The 19,714-nt window shown below is 44.2% G+C and overlaps 1 protein-coding gene and 1 non-coding gene across 8 annotated transcripts in view; both read left to right on the top strand.

Moving 5' to 3' along the window:
- Window positions 1-19,714, top strand: part of HHAT (hedgehog acyltransferase) — a 338,119-nt gene that overhangs the window by 172,802 nt on the left and 145,603 nt on the right. The window lies entirely within an intron of this gene.
- Window positions 2,599-2,671, top strand: TRNAE-UUC (transfer RNA glutamic acid (anticodon UUC)). The gene has a single exon. It is a non-coding gene; the product is annotated as a tRNA-Glu (tRNA).

The following is a 19,714-nucleotide window of genomic DNA, read 5'->3' as shown; positions in this document are numbered from 1 at the left end:
ACATTTGATTTAAAGCTTTTCCTCAGCTCATTGCTTGCCAGCCTTGTGGTTTGAGCAACCTGAAGTGAGGAGGAGGGGGTGGTCTGCTTCTGGGACCCCTTCTCTCTGTCCTTTTTCTAGGTGCCAACCTTGTCTTCTGTGGTAGGGGAGGAGGCAGAGGGAGTGGTTAAGTGACTCTAATGTAATTGGTGTTGGGATCCCCTGACTTTGGCAGAAGGCCCTTTTGTGTGAGTGCTATAGTAGGATGCTCAATGAGTCACCTTAATCCATTCTGTGAACCAAGCAGAACTGGGGCTTCTTTCCACCCTGCCGTCTTCCCGAAGTTTTCCTTTCCTTTACTCTAGTTGGGGCAGAACAAACCAACACGCCAGTGGTTATCCATTTGGGGAGTAAGTCGGTCTCTCCTTCTGGCAGGCATGCCCAGCCTCTGGATGAAGTCTCTTCATCGCCTCAGCCACCTCCCAGCACGTCAGCCCTCCCCACTAAGCCAAGAGCCTAAGGACTCTCAATTTCTTCCTGTCTTCCTGTGTCTCACTGTTCGCTGAACCCAGGGTGGCTAGGCCCCAGCTGGGAAGCCGGAAGAGAATCATAAGAACTGCAAACATGTTTGTTCTCTAATGGTGGGTACGGCAGCAAAAGGGCCTTCTCAGGTGGTGCTTATACACATTTACAGAGCAAAAGGGGTCCGTGGCCGAGCGGGTACATCGTGAGGCACATGCGCGGTGCTCTAAGTGATCTCAGTCGTCACATGGCCCTGTATTTACAAAACATGGAGCGAGAGGCTGTGGGGCGAGAGAGCTTGACCACTGCCGTCTTGGCTTGTTTGCTGTTTCCCTGCACTTCCTCTGCCCTCCTCCCAGCTTGGGGATGGGTCGGGCAGGGTGGGGGTGGGGGATGCTGGTTGAGGGGAGTAGTCAGTTCTCCATCTCCTAGGAATTCCAGGATGCTATGTGTGTGTGGGGGGTGTTACCCCTTTATTTGCAGCTGTCTTTAGAAAGTGGATCCTTTCTATTCCCATGTTGCAGGTGGTGGGGGTGGGGTGCAGAACGCAGGCCTGGTGGGGACTTAGCCTTGGGCCCTTTAGTGAAAGCTGTTTCATCAGCACATCAGTGTGGAAGAGATGAAAGAGATGAAAGCAGGAGGTGAGGGAATGGCAGCCACAATTCTTTTTAAAGGTTAAGCTGTGATGGGGAGGACAGAAAGACCAGGCAGCTGATGGACAGGGTGGTTTGCAGGGGGATTTTGTTTTTCCTTTTTGGTTGGAGGAACATTTAGCCAGCAGAAGGTCTTAAGTGCCATTTAGACTTAAGAAAGTGAGAAAGTGGTTTCAGTTGGGTGGAGAGAAGCAGCACATAATTGCCAGGGCAATGAGGAAGGGAAGCCCTGAACAGTGACTTAGTGACCTCAAAGGGTCTTGGCATATCGATGGAGAGATTGGTGTATCAATAGAGAGATCCTTAGAGGATTAGAAGAATGAAGCGGAGTGGGTTGGGGTGGTTAAGGCTCGAGGAGTCCTTCTCAGTCTGTGATGACCAAGAGAAGAAAATATATTTCCATTTGTAAAAAGAGGACCTGTTGGAGAAATTGGCATAGACTTTTTTTTTTTTCAATTAACTGCAATTATTGACTCCAACTAACTCTTAACATGTTCTCTGGGTTGTCAGGCTCTATTGAATGCTTAGTGTTTGGCAGGAAAGAAACTGCAGCATGCCTGAAATTAATCAGCTTCATCTTTTACATTGATGGAAGCAATGTCAGCGTCTCTGGAATGACATCAATTTCCACAAAGCCAAGAGCCCTATCTGTGATCTCAACCTAGGCAACTGCAGGGGAGGGACATGTCTCCTTTTAAGTTGTTGGTGTGTTACACTGGGCTGTGGGGCAGGAAGGAGCTGTCACAGTTAATGAAATGTGAGCATTTCTGGTGTTGGCATTTTATGATGACTGTGGGAAAATTCTGTGCACTCAATCCTTCTGCATCTTATAGAAACCAAAGAGAAGACTTCCTGGAAACAGTAGTCACAAATCACTGAAGAATATTCTCAGAAGAGCATTAGCTAGAGTTCTTAATGTGACGCTACCAAAGAAAAAGGAAAAAAAGTGGCCAATCTAGGAAAAGAAACACAGAAGAAAGCTGCACTTTGATTTTAAATAGGTAACAGGATAACTTGTTTAAGTTTAGCTTAGTTAAATTTTGGCAAGAAAGTAGAACTGATTAGTGATGTTTGGTTTGATTCTTGCTGTTTCATTTTACCCATAATTGTAGCCAGCCCCACCCCTTTTATGAAAGGTATACTGTAACTGCTTTGTATCTACCCACCTGCCCCCTTCTAAGTTCCTCAGATCAGGGAATCATTTTAAGTGATACAGATGCTTTCATGACTTTTAAAGGAACATCTCAAAACATCCTTCTTACATATTGTCTGAAAGATGAAATTTGTCAGGGGTTTTGTTTTTTAAACAATTACTCCTATGATTGTGCATGTAAAAAGCAGAACAATGTTCACCTGTGTTTTCTTCTTGCTTTTTGTATTATTTAGCTGTTTAATTCATTTTAATACATATTTCAAATAAGAGTCTAACTTAAATACTGGGACTTCCCTGATGATCCAGTGGTTAAGATTTGGTGCTTTCACTGCTGTGGGCCCAGGTTCAATCCCTGGTTGGGGAACTAAGATCCCACAAGCTGTGAGATACGGGCAAAAAAAAAAAAAAAAAAAAAAAATCCAAAATATGTTTTCTTTACTATCATTTTCCGTTTTTGTTCTAAAGTGCATGTGTGAGCACTTCAGGGCCACTACTTTTGTCCTTAGAATTTTTTTTTTTCCACTAAGTATTATTTTTATTGGAGTATAGTTCTTTACAATGTTGTGTTAATTTCTTCTGCTTAGGAGACTGTTCTGATATCCTGTCAGGACCAGCAGAAATGCCAAGTGTGGCAGAGATGCCATGGGTACATTTTAGGCAAATAGAAAAAGGCAGTGGGCCTCAGGCATGGCCCTGAAGCTACTTGAGAAGCTCTCTGGAGCTGATCCAGTCATTGGAAGATAAATTCCTTTACATAAGCAAACAGATTCTGTGTAGAGATCTTTCAATGTAGTGCAGGTTCAGTCTTGTACAAGTGCTAATGTTTCTATGAAACAGCTTTGTTGTGCGCTTTTGAAATGGGATTTTTGTTCTGGTGAGAGAGAAGGTAGAATGGGCCAGCTGCTCACTTCTGTAGTGTCCTTTGTTCTCCTGGAGGTTGATCCTGGGACCCCACCATGGTCGGGACTATCTTTGAATTGTCAGAGGGCAGCACACTTCAATGACGTGTCAATGAATGGTTCACTGAATTCTGAAATGAGCACAACTGGTTTTGGTTTTCTCTTGGTGACAACCTGTACCTGACCCAGTCACGAAACCAGCCCCACAGCAGAACAGAAATGTTGTTTGGGCTGAAAACATTGGTGTTTTGAGCTTCCTGAATCATAGGGTGGTCTGTAACCTCCTTTATTTTGAGCACCCTGAAGTCCACCGCCACATTTGCTGTAGTTTAACAGTAGCAGTCACGGGGTTGATAAAGAAGTCTGCTCACCGTTATTTGAAATTATGTTTTGGATTGTGGGATGCCTGCCCTGCATCTTTAAGAAGCCTAGTAGTCAAATGACTAATCAGTTCAGTTCAGTTGCTCAGTCGTGTCCAACTCTTTGCGACCCCATGGACTGCAGCACACTAGGCTTCCCTGTTCATCACCAACTCCCAAAGCTTGCTCAAACCCATGTCCATTGAGTCGGTGATGCCATCCAACCATCTCATCGTCTGTCGTCCCCTTCTCCTCCCGCCCTCAATCTTTCCCAGCATCAGGGTCTTTCCCAGTGAGTCAGTTCTTCGCATCAGGTGGCCAAAGTACTGGAGTTTCAGCTTCAGCATCAGTCCTTCCAGTGGATACGCAGGACTGCTCTCTTTAGGATGGACTGGTTGGGTCCCCCTGCCGTCCAGGGGCTCTCACCATCTCTCACATCACATTTTCCTTTCTGCTTCTGGAGAAGGGATATTCACCTTTGTCTGTAGTTTGGGCTTCTTACCTCACAGCATTGTAGTGGGGTTTATAATATACGCCACACAGCTAGCTCCATGCCTGGAAACAGTGAGGACTTAGTAGGCCTTAGTTTGTCCTTCCCCCTCCCCTACTTCCCCTCTGGAATCAGGGTAACAGGTTTGAGTCCTGGCCCCCCCCCTCCTACCTTGGGGTCACTCACTAACCCCTTCTGAGTTCTTGACGACTTCTCTGACGCTGCCTCTCCCTACTCAGGAGTAGTCAGTGATTCTCTTTTCCTGGGTCAAAACCAGACTAATCCACCCTGTCCAGGGCCCACAGCAGTAGGTCTTCAGGTTCTTTTGTTCCCATGGCCTCCTCCAGGGGATCTTCCAAGCCTAGGGATCGAACCCAGGTCTCCCGCAGTGCAGGCGGACGCTTTTACCGTCTGAGCCACCGGGGAAGCCCTTTCCCATCTCATCTCACCTTTAATCTTTTGTGTCACTGCCAAATGACTCCTCATGCTATTTTCCATCTTTCTCCCCACTTCCTGGCTTCTCCTCTTGGCTCATGTGTTCCCTGTGTGTGAAGTGCCCACCTGGCACCCATATTCGAGTCTGTTCCTTTCCTGTCCATCTCAAATGCTGCCTTCTCCCTTCTCAGCATGTGTCTCCATTTGGGGCCTATTGTCTTTTTTTTTTTTTAACATGTTACACATCAGTTATCTCAGTTTTAAAATAATGCAGTGCTTGTTCCCCTTTAAAAAGGAGTAAAGCTGTGGACTAGGAAAGTTCATTTGCTTGGTGACAGAGCTGAAACCAGTGTCCCTTGTCTGTAACCCAAGGACTCAGAGCATAGGGAAGGGGCTGAGTGTTTGGCACCATGAATTAAAAAAAACAAAGTTTGACTGAATACATTTTAGTTTTCAAAAATGGAACAGAACTTGGTAACCATCTCTTTTTCATTTAATCCATTTATTTATGCAACCAGTTAAGTGGTCTAAGCACTATTTCAGGAATTGGGATGAAAGCAGTGATGGGCTAGACAAGGTCTCTGCCCTGCCTTGCCTGCGCTGCAGTGGGTGAAGCCAGAGAGTAAATGAGCACAGCATGGCCTGTGATGCGATGGAAGGGCGAGGCGGGGAACCCCCTTCGATGGCGTGGGCAGGAAGGGCCTCTTGGAGGCAGTGGGTGACACCCAGTGAGCGGCGGGTGAACTGGAGGAGGCAGTGGGGGAGATCTGAGGCTGGGCTGCTTCAGGCACCAGGGCCCTGAGACCAGAAGAAGCCCACTGAGGAATGGAAGGAGCGGGAAGCTCGTGGGGCCAGAGGGTGTGGAGCAAGGAGCCAGGAGTCCAAGATGAGTCTGGAGGAAGAGGTGACAGCCGGGCTGTGGAGAAGAATGGGTTCTCTTTTCGATGCAGTTGGTGCCATGGGAGGGTTTTAAGTAGGGGAGTAACAGGATGGATCTGTGACAGGCTGAGCTAGGAATTAAGTGACATTAGCGGTTACCATGCTGCTGCTCTGCAAGCTGGAGCTTGGTGACCTGGAGAAGTCTCTTTGACAACCAGCTTCTGTGAAAGCCACTCTGTGCTGTTTAACAGTAGCCCCAAACCATCCTTTCATTTCTTTCTGCTTTTGTTGGCTTGGTGTATTGTACAAGGCACCATGAAACACGTGGCTGTGAGCCTGGAGGCAGTTGGATGGTGGTGGGACTCGGCAGTAGGCCTTTGGAGAGTGCGGGCTGGCTCTGGGCAGCTCTCCTGGGATGTGGTTTGCAGCTTTCCCGTGGGCACGCGTGGCCATCTTGGCACTTGAGCCCCCTCCCCGGGTGGTCTCTGAAGGCCTGGGTCTTAGCCCCCGGCTCCTGTCTCGGGGCTGCTGCTCTTGGATGTCAGCCACCCTCAGGACAGGAGACCTCGGTCTAGAGCCCCGATCCCCGCTCTGGGGTGACCTGAAGGAGGACACCATCTGGTTTACACATGAAAGCTGCTGCATGATGAGTCAGGATATTCTTCCCTCGTATTCTCCGTTGGTATGTTCTCAGTTTTTGTCGAAAACGCAGCCGCTTCCTGGCTTCCCCCATCACGACTCCTGTCAAAGACAGCGTTTCTCCTTCCCTAGACTCGAACACCTGGAAGGATCTGTGGTCCTTTCCTTTGGAGAATTTTAGGGTTAGAAGAGCCTTGATGTGCCCCGCATTACAGTACTTTTCAGTTCTTGGACGATTTCTCAGGTCCGCTCTCGCTTCCTTCCTACTGCTAGCACTTCTGAGGAAAACTTTCCAGAATTATTCATCCTCATGGCTGTGCTATATCGAGTTTGTTATTTAGAAAACCTAGATTAAAAAAGAAACTCTTCATCCTCCAAGAGTTGAAATGCATAATTCACTTCCCACCATACATAGCCTCTATTAATATAGATTTTCCAGTGAATAAATGTATCCTTTAAAAAAGTTGAAAAGAGCCCCTGGTGAATTAATTGAGAAAATCTGCAATATCGATACATAATTTTAAGTGCACAAAAAGCTCTGGGTCAAGGATGTTGCTGAGCAGGATGGACTGTAAGGTCCGTGGTCGAAACCAGTGAAGGTGGGGTGTTTATTCAATAGAACATTTGGCAAGGGGTGGTGCTGGTGTCTTTTTTTTTTTTTTTTTAAACTCTTTTCCTGATTCCTGGGGATTGTTCTGACTTGTCAGATTTCTGCACCGGATAGAAGCCAGAAATTTGCTTTCCTTTGCAATAAAAGTCTCAGATTCCTCCTCCCCTCTACTTGTTTTAATTTTACTTATATTTTAATTGGTGGAAAATCACTTTACAATTTTGTGTTGGTTTCTGCCATACAGCATGGTGAATTAGTCATAATTATATAAATATATATATTCCTTCCCTCCTGAGTCCCCCTCGCCTCCCCCCGTCTCACCCCTCTAAGCCATCACACAGTGCCAGGCTGGGCTCCCTGTGTTATTTAGCAACTCCCCACTATCTGTCTATTTCACAGGAGGTAATGTGTATACGGTCAGTGCTACTTTTTCAATTTGTCCCACCCTCACCTTCCTCCGCTGTGTCCACAGGTTGGTTCTCCACTAGGTTCTTCAGTATCAGTCTTCTAGCTTCCATATGTGTTTGTTAATACGCGATCCTTGTTTTTCTTTTTCTGCTTAGCTTCTGCCGAGAATGACACGTGCAGGGAGGGGCATGTGGAATGCGTTCTGGCGAGCCGGGCGGCGGTGCCATCCAGCAGGTGCCCGGGAGGAGCCACTCACCTGAGCCCAGGGGCAGGCACATCAGGGTCCCCATCAGAGCAGTGGTGGTGGGATTTGTCAGCAGTACCTGACTGCCCAGCCTCCAAGCCTGGCTTCCGGACCCCCCTCTCAGAGGTTGTGCACGCTGCTGATCCTTCCTTACTCAGTTCCTTTCCTGTTAAAACTGACCAGAGTGGGTTCTGTTATTTGCGATGTAAATATCTGCTGTAGCTACTTAGCCAGCGATGTTTGGGATGTCTCGCTCAGCAGGGGGAGTCCGTGATCTTTACTTGGCTTGGCCCACCAGCTGCATCAATTCCACACACCAGAATTGAGCAAAATTGCAGCTATTTTTGCGTAACAGAAGCAGCCTGTGGAGTGGAAAGGGCAGTGGGTCAGATACCCAAGGCCGTGGCTCTCGTCTGCTTTACCGCTCTCTGGCTGCAGTGATTCTGTGCAAGTCACGTCTCCCCTTGGGGCCTGAGTTTTCTTATTTGTAAAATGAGAAAATAATATACCAAATGAACTCTAAGGTCCCTTCCAATATCAGCAGCCTCTGAGCAGCAGCTTTGGTGTTTTTATTATTGGAGAGCTGCTTCTGTTGTCCAGGCCAGCACTATTTAACACAGTAGCTACTAGCCACTTGTGGCTGTTTAAGTGTAAATGGCTTAAAATCCAACAAAATTACAAATCTAGTTCCTTAGCTGCACTGGCCACATTTTAAGTGCTCCATAGCCACACGTAGCTACTGGCTATCATCTTGGACAAGGCAGGTAATAGACCATCTCCATCATCGTAGACATTCTCTTGATAAAACACTGGTCTGCATGATAATGACATTTGTCTACTTCCTTTGTAGAGATGCTGGCTGTTCTGTTGTATTTCCGCCTGCTTGCTTGAAAGATCAACGTCCATCTTACTAGCCACTCATGATTCATTTCATGGGTATGCATGCGTGCTCAGCTGTGTCTGACTCTTTGCCACCCTGTGGGCTGCAAGTCACCAGGCTCCTCCCCCATCCATGGTATTCTCTAGCAAGAATACTGGGGTGGGTTGTCACTGCCTTCATGGAGTTTGCCCCAAATAGAACTCCTTATCTACTCTTCCCCTATCCCAACCCCACACTTTGTCCCATCCCTATTCTCCCCGTCGTCTTAGAGAGTGGCTCCTCACCCGTGTTAACTCAGACAGAAAGCCTGGGGTTGGGTTGGAAAGGCTCTTCTTCATCGTACCCCCACACCCCCCATTTTGGTCCCTAAATTCCCTCAGTTCCTCCTGTTAAATATTAACTGACCATGCCTTGTCCCCATTCACACTGTACGCACCATGACCGAGCCTCTCATCCTCTACGTCCCTGCTACTGTGAACCTCATCTTTGCTTTCTTCCTCATTCCAGCCTGTCCCCTCAGCCAACCCCCAGAGGAACTGAATCAAAGTACAGTTTATAGAAAACCCAGCAGAAGGCAATTTTAATCAGCCATTCTCCTCCCTCCACAGCCGTATGTTCAGCTGCCTTTTCCAGACTTAACCCTTGGCCTCATGAGCAGCTGTGTTAAATTTCCTTCTGTTCCCTGAATGAGACTCGCTCATTCATTTTCTTCTTGGTATGTGTGTTTGCTTCCTTCTGCCCGTATAGACCTTCTCAGCACCCAGTCTAGAGGTCACCTCTTTTGCAGAGTCCTTGCTGACTCCCTGGAGGAGTTAGGTGCTCCCCATGGGGGTGCTCTGCATCTCAAAGGTCATGGTCGGTGGCTTGGGGCTCAAACTTTGGCATCGGGCTGCCTGGGTTCAAATGCTGGTTGTGTCACTGTTGACTCTGTTTGACATCTCTGTGCTTGACTTTCTTCATCAATGTAGTAACTGTTCATAATACCTAATTCATGGACCTCTATGAGAATTAAGTGACCTAATATGTTTAAAGTGCTTAACATGGTCCTCAGCCTAGAGTAAGCATTTAATAATTGTTCATTGTTGTCCCCATCACTGTACTTCACTTGACTCCTTCTTCATGTACTGGGATGATAGCAGACTGAATGGTGAGTGATCATACCATCGTGGTTATTCGGGTCATGAAGATCTTTTTGTATAGTTCTTCTGTGTATTCTTGACACTCTTGTTAATCTCTTCTACTTCTGTTAGGTTCATATCGTTTCTGTCCTTTATTGTGCCCATCGTTGCATGAACTATCCCCTTGATATCCCTAATTTTCTTGAAGAGATCTCTCGTCTTTCCCATTCTATTGTTTTCCTCTATTTCTTTGCATTGATCATTGAGGAAGACTTTCTTACCTCTCCTTGCTATTCTTTGATACTCTGCGTTCAGATGCATATATCTTTCCTTTTTTCCTTTGCCTTTCACTTCTCTTCTCAGTTATTTGTAAGGCCTTCTTGGATGACCATTTTGCCTTTTTGCATTTCTTTTTCATGAGGATGATCACTGCCTCCTGTACAATACTATGAACCTCCATCCATAGTTCTTCAGGCACTCTATCAGACATAATTCCTTGAATTTTTTTTTTTTGTCACTTCCACTGTATAATTATAAGGAATTTGATTTAGGTCATACCTGAATGGTCCAGTGGTATTCCATATTTTATTCAATTTAAGTCTGAATTTTTCAATAAGTTCATGATGTGAGCCATGGTCAGCTCCTGGTCTTGTTTTTGCTGACTCTATAGAGCTTCTCCATCTTTGGATGCAAACAATATAATCAGTGTGATTTTGGTATTGACCATCTTTTGACTTCCTACTTTTGCATTCCAGTCCCCTGTGGTGAAAAGGACATCTTTTTTGGGTGTTAGTTCTAGAAGGCCTTGTTAGATTATCATAGAACCCTTCAACTTCAGCTTCTTTGGCATTAGTGGTTGGGGCATAGATTTGGATTACTGTGATGTTGAATGATTTGCCTTGGAAACGAACAGAGATCGTTCTGTTGTTTTCGAGATTGCACCCAAGTACTGCATTTCAGGCTATTTTGATGACTCTGAGGGCTAGTCCATTTCTTGTAAGGGATTCTAGCCCACAGTAGTAGATTATAATGGTCATCTGAATTAAATTCACTCATTCCTATCCATTTTAATTTGCTGATTCCTAAAATGTAGATGTTCACTCTTGCCATCTCCTGTTTGACCATTTCCAATTTATCTTGATTTATGGACGTAACATTCCAGGTATTCCTATGCAATATTGCTCTTTACAGCCTCAGACTTCAGTTTCTGCTTTGTCTCAGCTTCTTCATTCTTTTTTTTTTCTTTTTATTTATTTTTTAATTGAAGAATAATTGCCTTACAGAATTATGTTGTTTTCTCTCAAACCTCAACCTGATTCAGCTATAGGTATCCATATATCCCTTACCTCCCACCTCCCTCCCCATCTCACCTCTGTAGGTTGATACAGAGCCCCTGTCTGAGTTTTTTAGCCATCCTGCAATTTCCCATTGGCTATCTATTTAACATATGGTAATGTAAGTTTCCATTTTACTCTTGCCATACATCTTACCCTCTGTTCCCCTCTTCCCTGTCCACAAGTCTATTCTCTATGTCTCTTTCTCCATTGCTGCCCTGTAAGTAAATTCTTAAGTATCATTTTTCTAGATTCTGTGTATTTGTGTTAGAATATGATATTTATCTTTCTGTTTCTGACTTACTTCACTCTGCGTAATAGGTTCTAGGTTCATCCACCTCATTAGAACTGACTCAAAGGCATTCCTTTCTTTGGCTGAGTAATATTCCATTGTGTATATGGACCACGACTTTTTTATCCATTCATCTGCTGATGGACATCTAGGTTGCTTCCGTGTTGTAGCTATTGTAAGTAGTGCTGCAATGAACAATGGGATACATGTGTCTTTTTCAATTTTGGTTTCCTTGGAGTAAATGCCTAGGAGTGGGATTGCTGGGTCCTATGGTGGTTTTTTCCCCTAGTTTTTTTTTTAAGGAATTTCCATACTGTCTCCCATAGTGGCTGTATCAATTTACATCCCCACTGACAATGCAAGAGTGTTCCCTTTTCTCCACACCCTCTCCATCATTTATTGTTTGTAGACTTTTTGATGATGGCCATTCTGACTGGTGTGAGGTGATATCTCGTAGTTTTCATCTGCATTTCTCTAATAATGAGCGATATTGAGCATCTTTTCATGTGTTTGTTAGCCATCTGTATATCTTCTTTGGAGAAATGTCTGTTTAGGTCTCTTTCCCACTTTTTGATTGGGTTGTTTGTTTTTCTGGTGTTGAGTTGTATGAGCTGCTTGTATATTTTGGAAATTAATCCTCTGTCAGTTGTCCCATTAGCTATTATTTTCTCCCACTCTGAGGGCTGTCTTTTCACCTTGCCTATAGTTTCCTTTGCTGTGCAGAAACTTTTAAGTTTAATCGGGTCCCACTTATTTACCATTGTTTTTATTTCTATTACTCCAGAAGATGAGTCATAGAGGATCTTGCTTTGATTTATATCATCGAGTGTTCTGCCTGTTTTCCTCTAATAGTTTTATAGTTTCTGGTCTTACATTTAGGTCTTTAATCCATTTTGAGTTTATCTTTGTGTATGGTGTTAGGATGTGTTCTAATTTCATTCTTTACATGTAGCTGTCCAGTTTCCCCAGCACCAGTTATTGAAGAGGCTGTCTTTGCCCCATTGAATATTCTTGCCTCCTTTGTCAAAAAGAAGGTACCCATAGGTGTGTGGGTTTATTTCTGGGCTTTCTGTCTTGTTCCATTGGTCTGTATTTCTGTTTTTGTGCCAGTACCGTGCTATCTTGATGATTGTAGCTTTGTAGTATAATCTGAAATCAGGAAGGTTGATTCCTCTTCTCCATTCTTCTTTTTCAAGACTGCTTTGGCTATTCAGGGTCTTTTGTGTTTCCATATGAATTGTGAAATTTTTTGTTCTATTTCTGTGAAAAATGTCATTGGTAATTTGATAGGGATCATGTTGAATCTGTAGATTGCATTTGGTAGGATAGTCACTTTGACAATATTTATTCTTTCTATCCAGGAACATGGAAGATCTCTCCATCTGTTTATGTCATCTTTGATTACTTTCATTAGTGTCTTATAATTTTCTGTGTACAGTTCTTTTGTATTCTCAGGTAAGTTTATTCCTAGATATTTTATTCTTTTTGTTGCAATGGTGAATGGGATTGATTCCTTAATTTCTCTTTCTGATGTTTCATTGCTAGTATGTAGACATGCAAGTGATTTCTGTGTATTAATTTGTATCTGGCACCTTTGCTAAATTCACTGATTAGCTCTAGTAATTTTCCGATACTCTCTTTAGGATTTTCTGTGTACAGTATCATGTCATCTGCAAACAGTGAGAGATTTACTTCTTTTCTGATCTGGATTCCTTTTATTTCTTTTTCTTCTCTGATTGCTATAGCTAGGACTTCCAGAACTATGTTGAATAATAGTGGGGAAAGTGGGCACCCTTGTCTTGTTCCTGATCTTAGGGGGAATGCTTTCAGTTTTTCACCATTGTGAATAAGGTTTGCTGTAGGCTTATCATTTATGGCCTTTACTATGTTGAGGTAGGTTCCTTCTATGCCAATTTTTTGAAGAGTTTTAATCATAAATGGGTGCTGAATTTTGTCAAAGGCTTTTTCTGCATCTATTGAGATTATCATATGGTTTTTATCTTTCAGTTTGTTAATATGGTGTATCACCTTGATTGATTTGCATATATTGAAGAATCCTTGCATCCCTGGAATAAACCCAACTTGAACATGGTGCATGAGCTTTTTGATATGTTGCTGAATTCTGTTGGCTAAAATTTTTTTGAGGCTTTTTGCATCTATGTTCATCAATGATATTGTCCTGTAGTTTTGTGTGTGTGTGTGTGTGTGTTGTCTTTGTTTTTGGTATCAGGGTGACGGTGGCCTTATAGAATGTGTTTGGAAGTGTTCCTTCCTCTGACATATTTTGAAAGAGTTTTAGAAGGATAGGCATTAGCTCTTCTCTAAATGTTTGATAGAATTCTCCTGTGAGGCCATCTGGTCCTGGGCTTTTGTTTTTTTGGGAGATTTTTTATCACAGTTGCAATTTCAGTGCTTGTAATTGGTTTGTTCATAATTTCTATTTCTTCCTGGTTCAGTCTTGGAAGACTGAACTTTTCTAAGAATCTGTTCGTTTCTTCCAGGTTATCCACTTTACTGACATATAGTTGTTCATTATCTCTTATAATCCCTTGTAATTCTGCATTGTCTGTTGTAATCTTTCTTTTTTCATTTCTAATTTTCTTGATTTGATTCTTCACTGTTTTTTTTTTTTTTTTTTATTAGTCTGGCCAAAGGTTTGTCAATTTTGTTTATCTTATCAAAGAACCAACTTTTAGTTTTATTAATCTTTACTAACTACTGTTTCTTTCATTTCTTTTTCATTTCTTTCTGCTCGGATCTTTATGATTTCTTTCCATTAATTTTTTTTTGTGGGGGGTCGTCTTTTTCCAGTTGTTCTAGGTGTAAAGTTATGTTATCTATTCAATGTTTTTCTTGTTTCTTGAGGTAGGATTGTATTGCTATAACCTTCCCTCTTAGAACTGCTTTTGCTGTATCCCTTATGTTTTGAGTTGTCATGTTTTCATTGTCATTTCAGCCTCTTCATTCTTTCTGGAGCTATTTCTCCACTCTTCTCTAGTAGCATGTTGGGTACCTGCTGACCTGGTGGGTTCATTTTTCAGCGTCATATATTTTTGCTTTTTGGTACTGTTCATGGGGTTCTCAGCAAGAATGCTGAAGTGGTTTGCCATTCCCTTCTCCAATGGACCACATTTTGTCAGAACTCTCCACCATGACCCCGTCTGTCTTGGATGGCCCTACACGGCATGGCTCATAGTTTCATTGAGTTAGACGAGATTGTGATCCATGTGATCAGTTTGATTAGTTTTCTGTGATTGTGGTTTTCATTCTATCTGCCCTCTGGTGGATGATGATAAGAGGCTTGTGCAAGCTTCCTGATGGGAGGGACTGACTGTGGTGAAAACTGGGTCTTGTTCTGGTTGTCAAGGCCATGCTTAGTAGGTTTTTAATCCAGTTTTCTGCTGATGGGTGGGGCTTTGTTCCCTCCCTGTAGGTTAGCCTGAGGCCAAACTGTGGTAGGGGTAATGTGGTAATGGGGACCCCTTCAAAAAGACTTATGCTAGCCTCCCAGGACTGTTGTAGTCAGTGCCCCTGACCCCGTGGCAGGCCACTGTCCACCCTTGCCTCTGCCAGAGACTCCCAAGCACGGACAGCCCGGTCTGGGTCAGTCTCTTGTGGGGTCACTGCTCCTTTCTCCTGGGTGCTGGTGCACACAAAGTTTTGTTGTGCCCTCCAAGAGTCTCTTTCCCCAGCCCTGTGGAAGTTCTGTAATCAAACCCCACTGGCCTGCAAAGTCAAATTCCCCGAGGGTTCTCAGTCTCTTTGCCATATCCCTTGGTTGGTGAATCTGTTGTCGGGCCTGAACTTTCACAGCAGTGTGAGAACCTCTTTGGTATAATTGCTCTTCAGTTTGTGGGTCATCTGCTTGGCGGGTCAGTGGGGCTAATGGTGACCTCCTCCAAGAGGACTTATGCCACACACCATGCCTCCCAGGGCTACTGTAGCCAGAGCCCCTGTCCGTGAGCAGGCCACTGCTGACCCGTGCCTCCACAGGAGACCCTCAAACACTCAAAGGCAGATCTGGCTCCGTCTCTTGTGGGCTACCTGGGTCCTGGTGCGCACAAGGTTTTGTTGATGCCCTCTGAGTGCCTCTGCCTGGTGAGAGGTTTGGTTTTAAACGTGATTGTACCTGTCCTACTGCTTTGTTGCAGCTTCTCCTTTGCCCTTGGTCATGGGGTATCATTTTTTGGTGGATTCCAACATTCTCCTGTCAATGGGCATTCAGTAGCTAGTTGGAATTTTGATGTTCTCACAGGAGATTAGCACACATCCTTCTACTCTGCCATCTTGGATTCCAGTTTCCTGGGGAAGTGTGGCTGTAGTTAAAAATTACTTATGCATATGTTATCCTAGCATGTCTGAAGTCCTCACTTAGACAGTGGAATTGATGTATTGAAGGGAGAAGACCTTGGGTAGAAAAATGCATAGTGTATCCTATTAATTAATACACTAGAATGGGAAGGTACTTTATCACTGATATGTCAATAACAGTAATAATGTCAACATTTAGGATGAATACTCTTGTATTAATCAGAGAAGATTCATTTGCAATCAGAAAACCTCTACCCAAATGAGAAAAATGTGTACAAGCAGTGAACTGGGAGTTTGGCATAGCCTGCAGTCTGTAGGAATGAGGATGGGCTGATGTACCAGGGAGTAGGTATGAAGCTTCAAGTCAGTGTAATTGGTGATTTTCTTCTCCAGCTTTTGTTCCTGGGGGGTTGTCAAAATCCTGGTGTGCTTGTGGGAATATATTACTCATTTGAACATTAACAGTTAGTAAGTGCAGTCTTGGAACCTCAGAGATGGTTCCAAATCTTAGTTGCCATATAAGATCAAGGTCTGTTGCAGTGAGGACGATTTCTTCTGTTAAGTTGGTGGACATCACACAGAACATCAAAGCAAGAACAGCCATGAGGAAAGGGGTCGACCTGCTGTGAGGCAGGGACATGGTCTGGCACCACCTAGTTCCAAAAGATCAATGTTTTCCAAGGGTTGTTAAAAAAAAAAAAAAATTGCTTACTGAGTGAAGTGGACATTTGCTTCATACTCTGGCTGTTCAGTACCTTTTGAACGTATTTCAGGCTTTGCAAAATGCCTGGCCTTCTGAGTTCTACTTCCTCAAAGTCAGAAGTCACTTTCTGGGTCTCCTTGGAAGCTAGTGCCAGAATGTATCCCAGATGCATCAGAAGGATAACTTTGGAGGGGAGTCAGGAGAGGCATCCCACGGAAGTGTTGCTGGTGAGGGTGGCAGTAGAATCTGCCGTAGGGTCTTCTGGAACCGTCTGGTGGGTCAGTCATCTCCCGGCCTGAGTCACTGGCCCACCAGATGTTCTGTGACCTGATGGCTTGTAAGAAATTTCTATCCTGCCTCAGTTAGCTAGAGTGGATTCTGTTGTTTACAACTAAAAACTCTGAATGGTCTATGAGACTCTGAAGAGTGAACAGGACCAGGCAGTAACCAGTTCTGTTCTCACAGCAACTCCATGATGATGAGGGACCATGAGAATCTCGAGGTAATTGGATAAAGTTTCATCCCTCTGGTTGTGCTGCCAATTCAAGGTGTTTCTGCTGTAATGTGAAGCATACAAGCTTGAAAAATCTGGTTACATAAAATGGCACACAAAAAGGATAATAGGATTTATGGAAAAATAGATTTGGATAGGTCATGTCAAATATATGAAACTCCACCTAGAACACTAAGAAAAACCATAACAAACCTAACAAGACTATCAGCTCAATGGGAAAGTCACACTGAATCGCTAGGCGACAGATACTCTAGGAAGTATAAGCGTTTGCCTTAAAAGGTGAGGGTACATGGATAGAAGGGGGGATGGAGGCTGCTGAGTTCTAAAGATGAGGGTAGAGGGAGGTGGGGATAAGCACTTGGAGGCTTTACACAAATTTGGTGACAGAGAAGGCTGCCCCTGGATCCTTGTTTTGTGGTGGTCTTTTACACTGCACCTTTGAGAACTGTGCGCTCCATGCATCTGTGAGAGAACACGTGACCCAACCAGGCCAGCGGGAAAACAGAGCAGAAGAATGGGTACCCGGCACAGTGATGTAGTCGGCTTTGTTGGTGAGCTTTGTGTTCAGAGCCTTTTACGTGTATTTACATGCTGAGGGACTTCTCTGGTGATCCAGTGGCTAGGACTCCAAGCTCCCAATGCAGGAGGCCTAGGTTCAATCCTTGGTGAGGGAACTAGATCCCACAGGCCACAACTAAGCCCAGGCACAGTCAAATAAGTAAATATTAAACATATGCTAAGAACAAATACATGTCAACTGATACAGTTTATGTCTTATCTGGACACTGTTCTCTTATTATCAATGACAGATATACTGTGGTATTTAGAGAAACATGCTGCAGTAGGAGAGAGTATACTTGAAAGTGTTCTGTAAACCGTAAAAGCTGGAGGACCCTTGGCCTGTGGATAAAGGGACTGTGGGATAAAGGATTATTTAAAAGGAGGAGCCCCAGGAGAAGTGTAGACTGTCTTGTTGCTGAAGGCAAGAGCTGTGGCCTCGCATAGCAGTTAGACATACAGGCTTTGGGGAGACCACCTGGGTTTGAGTCCCTCTTCTCCCATGTGCTGGGTCTGAGCCCGGGTTTGATCATCTGTAAAAAGAAGATATAAAGATCGTACCTTAGACGCGTTAGTGCCTGCCAAGTCCTTGGGGTAGTCCCTTGAATGATGGCCGTTGTTGACTTCTCATCCATCATCTACATTCTAGTTGGCTTCAAGGATAAGGAAAGCTTGCATGAAAAACATGCTGTCAGGGTCTAACCCATAATAGGCGTTCCGTCCACATCTGTTGAATTTGAATCCACTGAGAAACATCCACAGAGACTGCAACCAGCACTGTTTCCTTTCTTCCTACCAAGTCCGTGTAGAAACTGTTTCATTGGCCAGGAGGGGATGCTGTGTTGAGGGAACAGATTCGGGAGCACGCGCTGGACTGGCAGGCTGTGAGTCCCGGGTGCCTGGGAATAACAGAAAACCCCAAGGGAAGGTCAGACCTTCAGAGCAGAGCCTGAGTAGGAAGAACAATTCGCCACCAGCCTGGTTTCCATTGTGACCAGGCTGTTTCAATTAAAAGCGCTTTAGATGCTGGAAGCCCATAGCATCTGTTTCTAGTTGAAAGGTTATTTACAGACAGTATGTTTTTCACTGTGACATTTGTATGTGTTTATTAATACAGAGCCTATTGCAGTAAAACTCATTTTGGAAATGGAAATAGATAATTATTCTTGAAGCTTTTAATCATTTTTTAAGCAAAATAATGAACTGGAAAGCATTTAGCTGAGGAAGAGCATCTGATTACCCAGGCAGATTATTCAGTGGGGATGAGATGCAAATATATATTGTCTCCTTCTGCTGTCTGCTCTCCCAGGGCAGGAGAGGGGAGCTTCCTCATTTTATCCCTAGGTTTTGTGATTTTTTCAGTTACAACTGATGCTTCAGAGGCCCACGATTCTTGTCCTGGCTTCTCCATTCATCTCATGTCTTTGGGAAAGTCACTTTATGTTTCTGGACATCAGTTACCCATCTGTAAAATACCTTATGGTCTCTTCTAGCTCTGACCCTATGTCACTGTGGGATTCTGTGCCTTGGTGAAAGTGGAAAACTCCTAAGTGCTTGAGCCGTCCAAGAACTCTGGTCTTTTTGAAGCCCCAGACTGGAGTAAAAATACTAGATCTTGTGTTTTGTTCAGCACCACGCACAGAGCTCCGACAACATGCAGAGTACATTAAGACCAGTGAGGGGACAGAAGAATAAGCAACTGCTTAAATTTCCTGTGGTCTAGTCGGGGAGGGCAAACAAACATTTATGACATAATCAGAAGGATTAAGCCAGCTAGAATTGCCAGGGCTCAAGCTTTCTCTAATTGTGTGGAATGCGGAAGGAAGAGAATCCTAGTGGGCAATCTGGGGCATGGGACAAATCCCGAAGGACAACATTTACAATGGAACAATGGGACTTGGTTTCCTACTGTCTTGGCTGAGCCAAACCTAGACTCTTTCTTTTTTAAATTTTTTATTTTTGAATTGAAGCGTGGTTGATTTCCTCTGTTGTGTTAACTCTGCTGTACGGCAAGGTGACTCAGTTATATGCACATTTTCAATTTTTTAATATTCTTTTCCATTATGGTTTATCACAGGATCTTGAATATAGTTCCTTGTGCTTTATGTTAGGACCTTGTTGTTTATCCTAGACTATTTATTTTCTATCATTTTTAAAAAATACACTTGAGTGGATCTTCTTCCCTCCCTCTTTTTTCTTGAGAGTTTGAAAAGCCCGTGGCACCTAGTGCAGCACATGGCTTAATATAAATGTCCTGAGTGGTGGACACCCTCCTCCCCCACAGTCCTCACCTTTTGGCCCCACGTTTGTTCACTGGCACCTGAACTTGAGCGTGACCAGGGGATGAGGCGGAGGTGAATGGCACGGGGGGCCTGGCCCTCTGATCGCGCTGCCGTTTGAGCAGTATAGGTGTCGGCAGCCTCTGCTGAAGACGGCATTTCCGGTAATGGTCACCTTCAGGGAAGTGGGTGTGGTTGGAACAGCTGTCTGCCTGGGAGCTGCCCTTTGGTTTATGTTTGGAGATAGCTTTGCAACGTGTGAGTACGTTTGTAATCACATCTGGAATTGATAAGACAGCCTGAAGCTTTCACCTGCCCAGAGCTTCATGATCCTGTTTCTTGCTGGGACAGCAACTTTCTTAGCCACGTGTATATCATGGGCTCCTAGGAATGTTTTCAAGCCTAAAGAAATCCAGCTGTGGTATCACTGCTTTAAATCAGGGATCTTTAAAAGG

Source organism: Dama dama, chromosome 14, assembly GCF_033118175.1.
Source record: "Dama dama isolate Ldn47 chromosome 14, ASM3311817v1, whole genome shotgun sequence".
Lineage (NCBI taxonomy): Eukaryota > Metazoa > Chordata > Mammalia > Artiodactyla > Cervidae > Dama > Dama dama.
The sequence above is the reverse complement of the archived record's forward strand: the minus strand, read 5'-3'. Positions and strand labels throughout refer to the sequence as shown.